General features: G+C 41.5%; 1 protein-coding gene across 2 annotated transcripts in view; it reads right to left on the bottom strand.

The window, feature by feature from the left end:
• Nucleotides 1–12,556, bottom strand: part of LOC125779360 (zinc finger BED domain-containing protein 5-like) — a 451,651-nt gene that overhangs the window by 345,624 nt on the left and 93,471 nt on the right. The window lies entirely within an intron of this gene.

Genomic DNA, 12,556 nt, shown 5'->3' with positions numbered 1-12,556 from the left:
TTTGCTTTGAGCTCTTTGTTATCTCGAACTTTGGCTACGGCTGCACAATCTGTTACAAGTCGAAATTTCTTACCAAGAAGGTATATGCGGAAACGGTCTAGCACTTCGACAACGGCGAGAGCTTCTAACTCATATGAATGATATCGGCTTTCGGGCTCTGTGCAATGACGGCTGTAGTACATAGTTGGCTGCCACACTTTACCATCATACGACTGCATTAAGACTCCTGCGAAGCCGATACTGCTAGCGTCTGTATGTACCTCATGCTGCGCATTTTGGTCGTAAAGGGCCAACACCGGAGCGGATGTCAAAAGATCGATAACACGTTGAAATGCTTGTTGCTGTGGCTCTTTCCAGTGAAATGAGTTGCGTTCGGATTTTCGTAACATTGTTGTTAACGGTTTAGTGATTAATGAAAATTCGGGGACAAATTTCCTAAAGAATCCCGTGAGTCCTAGGAAACGTCTTAACTCTGTGATATTCGTCGGCGCTGGGAAATTAGAGATGGCTGATAGCTTACGGTTCCCAGGCATTATACCATTCTCGGTTATCACGTGACCAAGGTATTCGATTTTACTCTCTAAAAATTTGCATTTGTCGATTCGCAAAGTCAAACCGCTTTCTCTAAGGAGAGTCAAGAACTTTTCAATACGCTGTAAACCTTCTTCAATCGTACGACTGGGTATAATGACGTCATCTAGATACGCCAAAACCTCACCCGTTTTCATTTTAGCCACCAACGTGTTCATAACAGTTTGAAACACGGCCGGAGCATTGACCAGCCCAAAAGGCATTCTGTTAAACTCGTAGTGCCCTTCATTGGTGACAAATGCCGTGAATTGTTTCGATTTCTCCTCGAGCTCAACTTGATAGTACCCCATTCTTAAATCTAGCGTTGTAAAATATTTATTACCTGCGAGCTGTGCGAAGTGTTCCTCCATAACTGGCATTGGGTATGACATTTTGGTTGTAATTTTATTTAGGCACCTATAGTCTACGCAAAGACGATGCTCACCGTTTTGTTTTTCAACCAGGACGATTGGTGACGCGTACGGAGATTCGGATGGTCGTATAATTTTGTTTTCGAGTAATTCTTTGATGATATCGGCTACGATTGGTCTTTTTGAAAAAGGGATACGATACGGCTTCATATTTATGGGTGTTTGCGAGTTCAGTTCAATTTCCATTTTCTTTAGTTTACAACGACCAAGATCAGAAACTTTCTCTGAGAACACATCACAGTACGAAGAAAATATTTGCTCGAGTTTAATTAAATAATTTTTATCGATTATTGTGCCGGCACGTTTGCTTAAAGCATTTTCGACACGACAACCACCGTTCTCAATCACTAGTCGACTACCGTTTCTACATAAACAGTCAGTTCCAAGCAAGATATTTTCGTTTAATAAATTGTCTTTCACGATTAAAATGTCACTTTCAAACTTCTCATTGTCGATTTCGACGATTGCGTTTATTTTTGCTTCGCATACGTATTTACCTCCACCGAATCCGTTCAGTGTGATAGAGCATGTACTGATGCTACCGAGTTTTATCGAAAAACTTTCTTTGACGAGAGTACGACTGCTTCCCGGATCTACGAAAGCATTTGTACTTACACCATTAACTTTAATTTGCTTTAAAATACCGTGAGAGATTTCGTTTTTCACAGGCTCGATTGCCCTTACAGGGTCTGATTTTTCGGGACACATTTCGGTTGTATGGTTAGTGCGTTGACATTTTCCACAACGATTTTTTTTCTGTGGCTCCGGGCACTTAATGGAATAATGCACCGTTTTTAAACAGTTGTAACACTTTATATTTTTATTCGATTTAAGAATTGTGTTACGCGTACCGAACGTAGGATTTATGGATTGTATTGGCTTTTGTTTAGAATGCGTGTTTATTTTACCGTCATTATAAATTGAATAGTTATTTATATCACGCAAGAAATCAATACACCGTGTATAACTGTTCGAAATTTTTCTTTTCAAATCACTATCATTAATACCGTTGATGATGTGAACAACAATATCGTTTTCAAAAATACCACATTTATTGCCGTAAGCTACCATGCGATAATAAAATTCTTGAGGAGATTCGTTTTCCCCTCTTCTCATTTGCGACATTTTAATATGGGCATCGGCGACACTGTGTAACGTTGGAAAATCTTCAATAAATCGGTTTGAAAACGCGGACCAGGTCATGTACACAACAGGCAAGGAATCAACCCACTGCTTGGCTGGTCCTTGCATTTTCTGATGCACAGCAAAAAGTAGAAAATTGTCATCGATACTGTATGCATTACGTAGCATTTCGACGCGTTGAATAAACTGTGTAGCATTTAATGACATCTTTGAAATTGGATTAAACGATGGCAATAGATCAATTATTTCGCGCACATTAAACGTTGGACGCGGTTGCCAATTTTGCTGGTGGTGGATTGGCGCATACGGTGAATCAGATATTACGGGACAAGTTGGATAAACCGGAACATGCGTGTACCTAGGGGTATGCTCAGGCACTGAATAAGCTACTTGCTCATACGTTTGCGTGGTCGGTATCTGCAGCGAGGATACCAGTATTTGCGTTTGTGAGGTCGGTACCTGCAACAGAGGTACAGGAAATTGCATATGCGTGGTTGGTACCTGCAATGAGGTACTACTGATTGCACGGTGTGTACGTTCGAGGATCTCACATATGTATTTGTATCCAATGGTGACGAAATACGTGGTGGTACAAAGTCTGAAGATGTTGCAGCAACATTTTGCCGCAGTTCTATTTCGCGAATTGTCTTTTCTAACTCAGCAACTCGTTCTAACAATACCGAACTAGCACTTTCGTAATGCTCCTCGTTATGTTTATACTTCTCTAGACGATTTATGAGCGTATTTTTGTTACCACTACAGGCGAGTCCTGTATCTCTACACATTTGTCTTAGATCAACGACGTTTTTATTTCGCAAATTTTCCATTATCACCGATGTTCAACGAGTTGAAGTTTTACGCTATCAGCGAGCAAAGTACGCTTGCGCGCTGAATAATAAACGAGCGTAGCAAAACAAACACACGATTAATTTTTGTTGTATTCGTTTATGTTGTGACTACGGCACAACACATTCCAATGATATAGGCGAATCAATGGAACTCGTAGAACGTTAAAAATATTATGCGAGCGTATGGCTGTGTGAAACGTAAGTGAGAAACTTTTGCATTGTTCTCCGTGTTGTTGTATAAGCGACGATTTACTAATATATGGCGACAATGTGATGAACGATCGTTGTATTCTTTTTCGTCAACGATATTTGTTTTTTTTTTTTTGTTACCGGAGGGGGAATCTTCGAAAGATACCGTCCTATTTCAGACGGCATGCACGATTCATCCTACACGCGCGTGGGCCGCCATTGTTACCAAGTGCGGAACCTGCGGGGTAGGACGCCTACGTACTAAACCCTAACTCCGTCTCCTCTAGCTATTTATCTTCCTTGCGGTACCGCCGCTAGGCATTTCTTCACAAGGATAAGCTTTAGCCGTTTGGCTCTCGATCTATAAATTTACCAACTCCATGTGGGTCACCTGTCTGTCGCTCTTTCTTTGCCACTCCTTCCGTCTGAGTTCTATTAGGGCTGTCGCGCTCCATTCTCTAACAAAGTTCCACACCTGCTGGGAACGTAGCATGTGTGGTACAATGTTTTCAGGGGTTAGCCGCTCTGAAAGTAGTTTCTCTAATTCGTCTCTTTCATCCTTATAACGGGGGCACAGAAAGAAAATGTGCCACGCGTTCTCAATCCCGTTTCCACAAAAAGAGCACTGAAACCCATCGTCATGTCCATATTTGTGTAAATACTCTCTGAAGGAACCGTGCCCAGTCAGGAACTGCGTCATGTAATAGTCAGTTTCTCCGTGTTGTCTCTCTACCCACATTTGCACGTTTCTGATCAACGTGTGTGTCCATCTACCATTTGTTGCTTGGTCCCATCGTTTTTGCCACTCATTAAGGCTGGTTCGTCTTTCTTGCTGTTTTTCTTGAATATTTAGTCGTCTCCCCGCGCTTTTCGCTTTGTCATACATTCTTTTTAGCTCCATTGCCATAATATCTGGAGGCATGATGCCTGAGATAACTCCAACCGCTTCGTGTGACACAGTCCGGAAAGCGCCCGCTACCCTAATTGCGCTTAATCGAACTACTGCTTTTGCCGCATTCGCATACGTTTTGTGCAGCAATGCTGGTCCCCATATGGGTGCGGCGTACATTAAAACTGATTGGCTAACTTTTGCCAGAAGAGCGCGTCTATTCTCACTAGGTCCACCTATATTGGTCATGATTCTGCTTAATGCAGCCGTCACCTTTGCTGCTTTCTCACAGGCTTTCGTGATGTGGGTCCGATAATTTAGCCTCGCATCAATAATTACACCCAGGTATTTCAACGACTGTTGCGTTGGGATATTGTATCCATCGATGTTGAGCGTAGTCGCCTCTAGTTTTTTTCTGCTCGTTATCAGCACCGCTTCAGTTTTTTGGGTTGCTAACTGGAGCTTTGCTTTTGTTAACCATTCTTTTATTTTAATCGCCACGTGGTTGCACAGGTACTCTATCTGGCTTATTTCTTTTGCTACTACCGTTACTGCTATATCATCAGCGTACCCGATTATCTGTATTTCTTTGGGCAATGGAAGACGTAGGACCCCGTCATACAAAACATTCCACAGTAGCGGCCCTAGCACAGAGCCTTGTGGTACACCGCCTGTTATAATGTAGTTCCTAGGACCTTCTTCTGTGTCATATAGCAATAATCTATCGGAGAGGTAGCTGGTTATGATCCTCAGCAGGTAGAGTGGTGTCTTCTTTTGTTTCAGGGCTTCCATGATGTGCGGCCAATAGGCCGAGTTGAAGGCATTTTTTACGTCGAACGTCACTACCGCACAGTATTCCTTGGAGCCATATAACCACCTGGTTCCTTCAATAGCCTTGCTTGCGACCTCTGTTACCTTTTTTATGGCGTCTATTGTTGACCTGTGTCTTCGAAAACCATATTCGTTTTCGGCTAAGCCCGGCGGCTCTCTTTCTAGGTGTTGCTCTAGCCGCACACAGATTATACGCTCCAGTATTTTCCCCATTGTGTCCAGCATACATAGTGGTCGCTAGGATCCTGGCTCCCCTGCTGGTTTATTTGGCTTTTGTAACGGGTGATTTTTTTGAGGTTAGGATTTTCATGCATTAGTATTTGACAGATCACGTGGGATTTCAGACATGGTGTCAAAGAGAAAGATGCTCAGTATGCTTTGACATTTCATCATGAATAGACTTACTAACGAGCAACGCTTGCAAATCATTGAATTTTATTACCAAAATCAGTGTTCGGTTCGAAATGTGTTTGTTCGACAAATTTTGTTCAGCGATGAGGCTCATTTCTGGTTGAATGGCTACGTAAATAAGCAAAATTGCCGCATTTGGGGTGAAGAGCAACCAGAAGCCGTTCAAGAACTGCCCATGCATCCCGAAAAATGCACTGTTTGGTGTGGTTTGTACGCTGGTGGAATCATTGGACCGTATTTTTTCAAAGATGCTGTTGGACGCAACGTTACGGTGAATGGCGATCGCTATCGTTCGATGCTAACAAACTTTTTGTTGCCAAAAATGGAAGAACTGAACTTGGTTGACATGTGGTTTCAACAAGATGGCGCTACATGCCACACAGCTCGCGATTCTATGGCCATTTTGAGGGAAAACTTCGGACAACAATTCATCTCAAGAAATGGACCCGTAAGTTGGCCACCAAGATCATGCGATTTAACGCCTTTAGACTATTTTTTGTGGGGCTACGTCAAGTCTAAAGTCTACAGAAATAAGCCAGCAACTATTCCAGCTTTGGAAGACAACATTTCCGAAGAAATTCGGGCTATTCCGGCCGAAATGCTCGAAAAAGTTGCCCAAAATTGGACTTTCCGAATGGACCACCTAAGACGCAGCCGCGGTCAACATTTAAATGAAATTATCTTCAAAAAGTAAATGTCATGAACCAATCTAACGTTTCAAATAAAGAACCGATGAGATTTTGCAAATTTTATGCGTTTTTTTTTTTAAAAAGTTATCAAGCTCTTAAAAAATCACCCTTTATAAGCACTAGCCGCTGTTTTTTCCAGATCTTAGGGAATACTCCCTCTCGTAAACATTGCGTATAAACTTCCGTAAACGGGGTGGGTTTATATTTAATAGCCAGTTTTAGGGCCTTATTCGGGATGCCATCTAGGCCTGATGCTTTACTATTTGCGAATCTCTCTGCTGCTTCTACGGTTTCTTGGTCAGTGACTTGCGGTGCGTTTGTAGCTCCAGATTCTTTCATTTGCTGCCTTTGTAGCAATTGCGTCGGGAAAAGAGTTTGGACAACCGTCTTTAATAAACTAGGGCATGTAGGCGCTTGTCCTTTATAGTCTTTAATCTTTGACATGACGATTTTATATGCATCTCCCCAAGGGTTTTCTTCGACCTTGTTGCAGAGCTCTTTAAAACAACAGGCTTTGCTCTTCTTTATTGCTTTCTTGAGTTCATTTCGCTTTCGTTTAAAGCGCTCGTTTAACATTGTGAAATCCGCCGTTTGTCGTCCCCATTGACACTGGCGCCTCGCCTTGTGGCATTCACTTCTTAGAGCTTCAATACCCTCATTCCACCAGTATGCGGGTTTCCTGTATGTGCCTTGTTTTTTCCTACACATAGCGGCGTCGCAAGCTTTGCTCACATATTTAACAAGGCATTCTGCCTTCTTTTCTATGTCTAAGGCGTTGTTCGGATTGTCATCCAGCATTAATTTGTATAAATCCTCATCAAGGGTTTCAGTTTTTCAGCCTCTGTTTTGAACTTTTTTGAGATACTTGCTTTTGTGCGTTTTATCAATTTCAAGCAGAATTGCCAAGTGGTCACTGTGTGTATACAGATCGCTCACTTGCCATGTACACAACCGCACAAGGGAGCTACTAGCAAACGTAATATCGATTTCCGAACCGCGGCCGTTTTTTTCAAAGGTATTTCTGTTGCCGGTATTCAGCAAGACGGTGTCCAGTACCGAAGAAGCCTTCAGAAGAGTTTCTCCTCGTCTATTTGTGCATATGCTACCCCACTCCACTGCCCATGCATTGAAGTCACCTGCAACTACGTTCATTGTGGTGTTCGACACTTCTCGTACAAGGTTATCAATTATTATTTCATATTCACCTTGTGCGATGCTTGGCGGAATGTAACAGCTATAGAAGTTTATTTCGCGGATCTTTGCCCGTGTGTAATAGGCTTGTCCTGTTAATGGCTTTTTTTGGAACACGTTTTCTCCACAGGCACAAATGGCCGCTTTGCCCATTAGGTCAGAGGTCCACGTTGCTGCGCTGACGTTTTTGTATTGTTCGCAGACTATTGCCACGTCGATTTTCTGCTCAAACACTGTATGCGTAAGCAGGTCTTGTGCTGCTTCGCAGTGGTTGAGGTTGAGCTGTAGAACCCTCATATTTTGGCTTTTTTGCACGCTTCTTGGTAGAGAGGACATTTCTTGCTACCTATCTGATGGTCAAAGTTTTCCTTTCCTTGTTTTTTACATGCAATGCAAGACAACTCCTTATTGCATGTCTTTGCAAAGTGACCTTTTTCCCCACATTTTTGCAGATTTTCGCCAGGTGGCCATATTCCAAGCACCGGAAGCATTTTTTAAGGTTCGGCTTCTCCTTAATCCTACACACTACCCATCCTATTTTAATTTTTTTGGCTTCAACTAGTAGCCTAGCCTGTAAGGCGGGGAGGCTTATTACAGCTGTTTGGGTGCCTGCGTATGACGCCCTAATGGTTCTGATTGAGCCTTTATCAAACTCCTCTAGACTTCCAATTTGCGTACGAATAGCATTGGCAATGTCTTCCTCTCCGGTTATTTCATCCAGATCCCGGATTTCCACCGTGGTCTCACTCGTTAGGGATTTAATTTTGGCTTGATCTCCGAGCACTTTGCCTATTTCGCTGGTGTAGACAGCAGTGTGTTCCATTTGCGCGTTCTTTAGTTCCATTAAAATTTCCCCTTTGGCTGTCTTTCTAATCCGGGTTACACTTTCACCCAGTTTCTTGAGGGCATCTTCTTTTTTAACCGCCTTTAAAATGTCGCTGTATGTCATGTTACCAGTTCGCTCGATCACTATCGCATCAGGCCTTGGTCGATGCTTATATGCTGCCTTCTTTTTCTTTTTTATTTCCGTCCAGCCATATTGTTTTCCCGGTGCCTTTCCATTGTTAATTGAGGTTAACGTATTTACTTTTTCCTCGTTATTTTTGGCCTTCTTTGATTCTTCTCCATGGGTGGTTTTATTCTTTTTTGGAGGAGTCTGCCTTTTCGCCTGTTTTTCCTCGCGAGGTCTTTTAGGCGTTATCTCCGTTGTTACGGGCATATTTAAAATATTTCGTCTTGCTTCCTTGCTTTTCTGGTATTCCTCTAAGGCTTTTTCGTAGAGCTTCGTTATATTGCCAACGAGGTCCATAAAGTTGTTGTTAATTGTTCGATGCAGTGGGCGCATCAAATCTAACATCTTCTTAATTTCTTCGCCAAGCTCCGTCATGTAGTCGCCATGAGGTTTTACTGTCTTCGCTTGCGACGTGTTGTCTTGCAGCGCCGGTGGCGACGATCTTGTTCGTGTTGGTTTTTCTACACTTAGCATCTTTATTGGGGATCTACTAAGTCGCGATGACCGCTTGAATGGATCTATTTCCATTACAGGTGTCCTTTGCAAGTCAGTTCCTGCCGCTTTGGTATTCTTCGGGTCTTTTGGGTTTCCCGCGTCATTGCTCAGTATGGTAGCATAGATGTTACTGCTACTGTTGCTGCTACTTCTACTGTCGTTTAAGTTATTGTTTTTTCTCAGGTACAAATCCATTCTTTCTATTATACCAGCGCATCGTGTGTAAGGGGGCGGGCCGAAATAAACAGGAGTGGGTGTACCCTCGGTGGCTATGCACCTACCCCAGTTCCCTGAGGCCTGTTCTTCGCTTTACTGGTCCCGGAAAACACGGACGGACCAGAGCTCGCCCGGGGCAACGCAGACTACTAATCTTGCGCCCAATGCACACTCCTTGACCAGAGCCCGAAGGGGCTGGTTACTAATGGGCACCGCGGCTAACACCTCGGCAGAGCTAGCTCACATCACCCTATCCATCTTGGCAGCAGAGAAGTCGCTGGAAAGATTTAAAGGGACTCCCAGTGCGCCGCGATGTACATCGGTCAAAGAAAACTAACAGCCGCACCTAACATGGTCAACAGACGCTGACCAGGAAGCCGCCCATTGTGAGTCCGTCGCGCCTGGATTTTTTTTTATGTTACCCACCATACCCGTGCATGGTGGGGGACACCTATTTTTGAGAGGCGGTATCGGCTCGCCTCTGTCGCAGGAGTTTCATCGGCTTAGCTAGCTTTTATACCGCAACCTCCACTCCTGCCACTCCTCGTCGGGGATTGCTTATTCGTCATGGCTTATTTCGCAACTAACCTGCTACTACAGGTCGTCCGGCTATCCGCGACCTGCCGACCCCCCCGGTAGCTTAGGGCTCAGCTGAAAAGTCTGGCCCCACTGAGAAGCCACGACCAACGGGCGATATGTGTGCATGCGTGAGTGGAATAACCACACTTCAATTTTTAGCGAGTGTTGTTCAGCTTATTCTGCTGAATGAAGAGCGACGAAACGAAATAAAATGAGAGATAACGAACTCTCTCTGAACTTGCGAGAAGCAACGAGACAATTTTAAATTAACGTCACGAATGTTCAGCGGAGCCCCGATTTCCAAGAACTCTGCCAGCGGAGTCTCAACTTTGTAATTTTTTTCGCATTTAAGAAATACAACGTTTTATATATTTTAAACAGCGAATTTACACTTTCAGACGTTTTTTTCGATTTATTTTTATTAATTCACATAGTTTTTGACGACATACGTATTTTTTTCACAAATGCGACTTTACGTTTGTACGCGTAGATTTTAATCTCACTTCTGAGGCTGTCAGAAGACCTCTTTTTTTATATTTAGTTTTAGTTCAGTTTTTATTCTTTTTCAATGTTCAAATACAAAAAATGTTTTTATATTACAAATGAAATATTCGAATTATATCAACGTTAAATACATGTAATTAAAAATAATGTGTGTATCCCACCGACGCCACTCGACGACTATTGTGTCGATGCCACCTCTTGACTATTGCTGCTTTGTAGACAGGTTGCCAGATTGTTGACAATATGTACATATGTATGTATATGAGATACCCTAAGACACTTAATATTATATATTACAATAATATTATATGTAAATGACATTTCATCATTTAAATTTTCATACGCATCTAGATATTAGCACATAGTTACATACATACATATGTATGTAGGTAGAATTCAAATTCAAATCGTAATATTGTATTATCACTTATCAGTAAAAAGTGTGCGCGCACTGCTCTATATGTACATACATACATATCAGAGATGGGCATGCGCTGCTGTTTCTCTGACTTTAAGCCTACTTACATTAAAAGAAGTGGATGACTGAACGCCAGCGCAAAGCATGCAGTGCAAGCGCACATCACCACCGCATGTGACGATCAATTTAAGCCTGCATATACATATTGACTTCGGCAAAGAAGTGTTTCAAGTGTTACGCACGAGACAAGCAGACACTTTGTTTGACTTGTTGCCGAAGGCATGACACTTTATTTGACTGTTTTTTACTGTAACAACAATTCAACGACACTTGACTGGCACGCTTATTTCATAATTTCAGTTATTCTGTTGCGCTCGGTTTGTTTACACGGAATTGAAAGCTTGGCAGTTTTGTTTAATATATGTAACTTTGTAACTTAATAAGCAGTAAGTAATATAATGATATTATTCTGTAGTGTATATTGAATGTATGTATGTATGTGTTCACGAAATAAATGAGTTATTTTATGTATGGATATGTGTTTTTCTATAGATTTTATATAATGTCCGATACACAAGCTTTTATCACTGAACAAACTGCGAATGGTGTTTACACCTTATCACTGCAACACAAGGGAAGAAGTTTCATTTGGAATATATTGGCAGAGGTTTTGAAAACAGATGGTACCAGAGTAGAAGGGATGGTATACTGCCGCAAATGCCGCAAAGTTCTTAAATGTAATAAAAATTACACATCCAACCTGAATCGGCATCCTTCCATTAAACATGCAGCAGTTTTAAGAACTGTAACAGAAGAAGACAAAAAAAAGCGACTGATGCATGCGCAGAATGAGTTACTGAAGATTGTAGGCCATTTTATGGTATCAGTGGCTCAGGCTTCGCAAAGTTAGTCAAGTTTTTTATAAAGATAGGTGCAACTTATGGGGAAAATGTAGACATAAAAGACTTGCTGCCAGATCCAACAACAGTTTCGCGCAAGGTACAAAAGTCAGCTGATGAAATAAAGGAAATGATTAAGACTGAAATAAACGACGTTGTAAAAAGTGGATGTGCTTCTGTTACACTAGATATGTGGTCAGACAACTATGTAAAAAGAAATTTTTTAGGAGTCACGTTGCACTACCACCACGATTTTAAACTTGTTGATGTCACTTTACGATTGAAATCAATGGATTTTGAGAGATCAACCGGTGAAAATATTTTAAAGAAGTTAAAAATAATGTTTAGTCAGTTCGGTGTGCAAAATATGAATGCTATAAAATTCGTAACAGATAGAGGTTCGAATATGGTTAAAGCATTGGAGAACTACACACGCATTAGTTGTAGTAGCCATTTATTAGCAAATGTGTTAGATAAATCATAATTTACGAAACTACTGAGCTCACTGAAATATTAGAGTCGTACAAGAAACTCGTAAAATATTTTAAAAAAGCAAATTTGCAGAACAGGCTTACAACTTCTCTCAAAAGTCCATGCCCAACCCGGTGGAATTTCAATTACGCCAAGATAAAATCAATCGTTCATAACTGGCTTGTTATAAATGAATTGCTAAGTGAGAAAGAAGGAAGGCAGCGCCTTTTACACATAAATATTTCGACACTGAAAGTCTTACTTGAATTGTGTAAGAATATTGAAATTATTTTCGAAAAGTTGCAAACTTGCAGCTCACCCTCTTTGTGTTTTGTTTTACCTTCGATTTATAAAATTCAAGACCTCTGTAAACCTAATAGCGAAGATATTGGCGCTATTTCTGTTTTGAAAGAAAAACTAATTCAAAATGTAGACGATATTTGGGTGAAGAATTTGACTTTGTGGCTTAAGGCTGCATTCTTTTTATATACGCCAGCTGTAAATATGCAATGTAACGATCTCCGCGATATTAAAAATTTTCACATTCAAGAATTAGAATGTACTGCAGCAAATTCTTTCCAATCAATACCACTGGCTAATATTACTTCTGATTCCGAAAGCCCTGGTCCACAGTTGTCTGCGCCAGTTTCGCGAAATTCCTCTAATAACTTAGCAAGTTTTTCAACAGCAACTAGAACGACTCCATCACTCTATCCCAATCAAGATATTCAGTGTTTTATACCAAGTTTGTTAGCAGACTCAGCACCGAC

Source organism: Bactrocera dorsalis, chromosome 6 (genome assembly GCF_023373825.1).
Source record: "Bactrocera dorsalis isolate Fly_Bdor chromosome 6, ASM2337382v1, whole genome shotgun sequence".
In the NCBI taxonomy this organism is placed as follows: Eukaryota; Metazoa; Arthropoda; class Insecta; order Diptera; family Tephritidae; genus Bactrocera; species Bactrocera dorsalis.
This window is presented reverse-complemented; position numbering and strand designations above follow the sequence as displayed.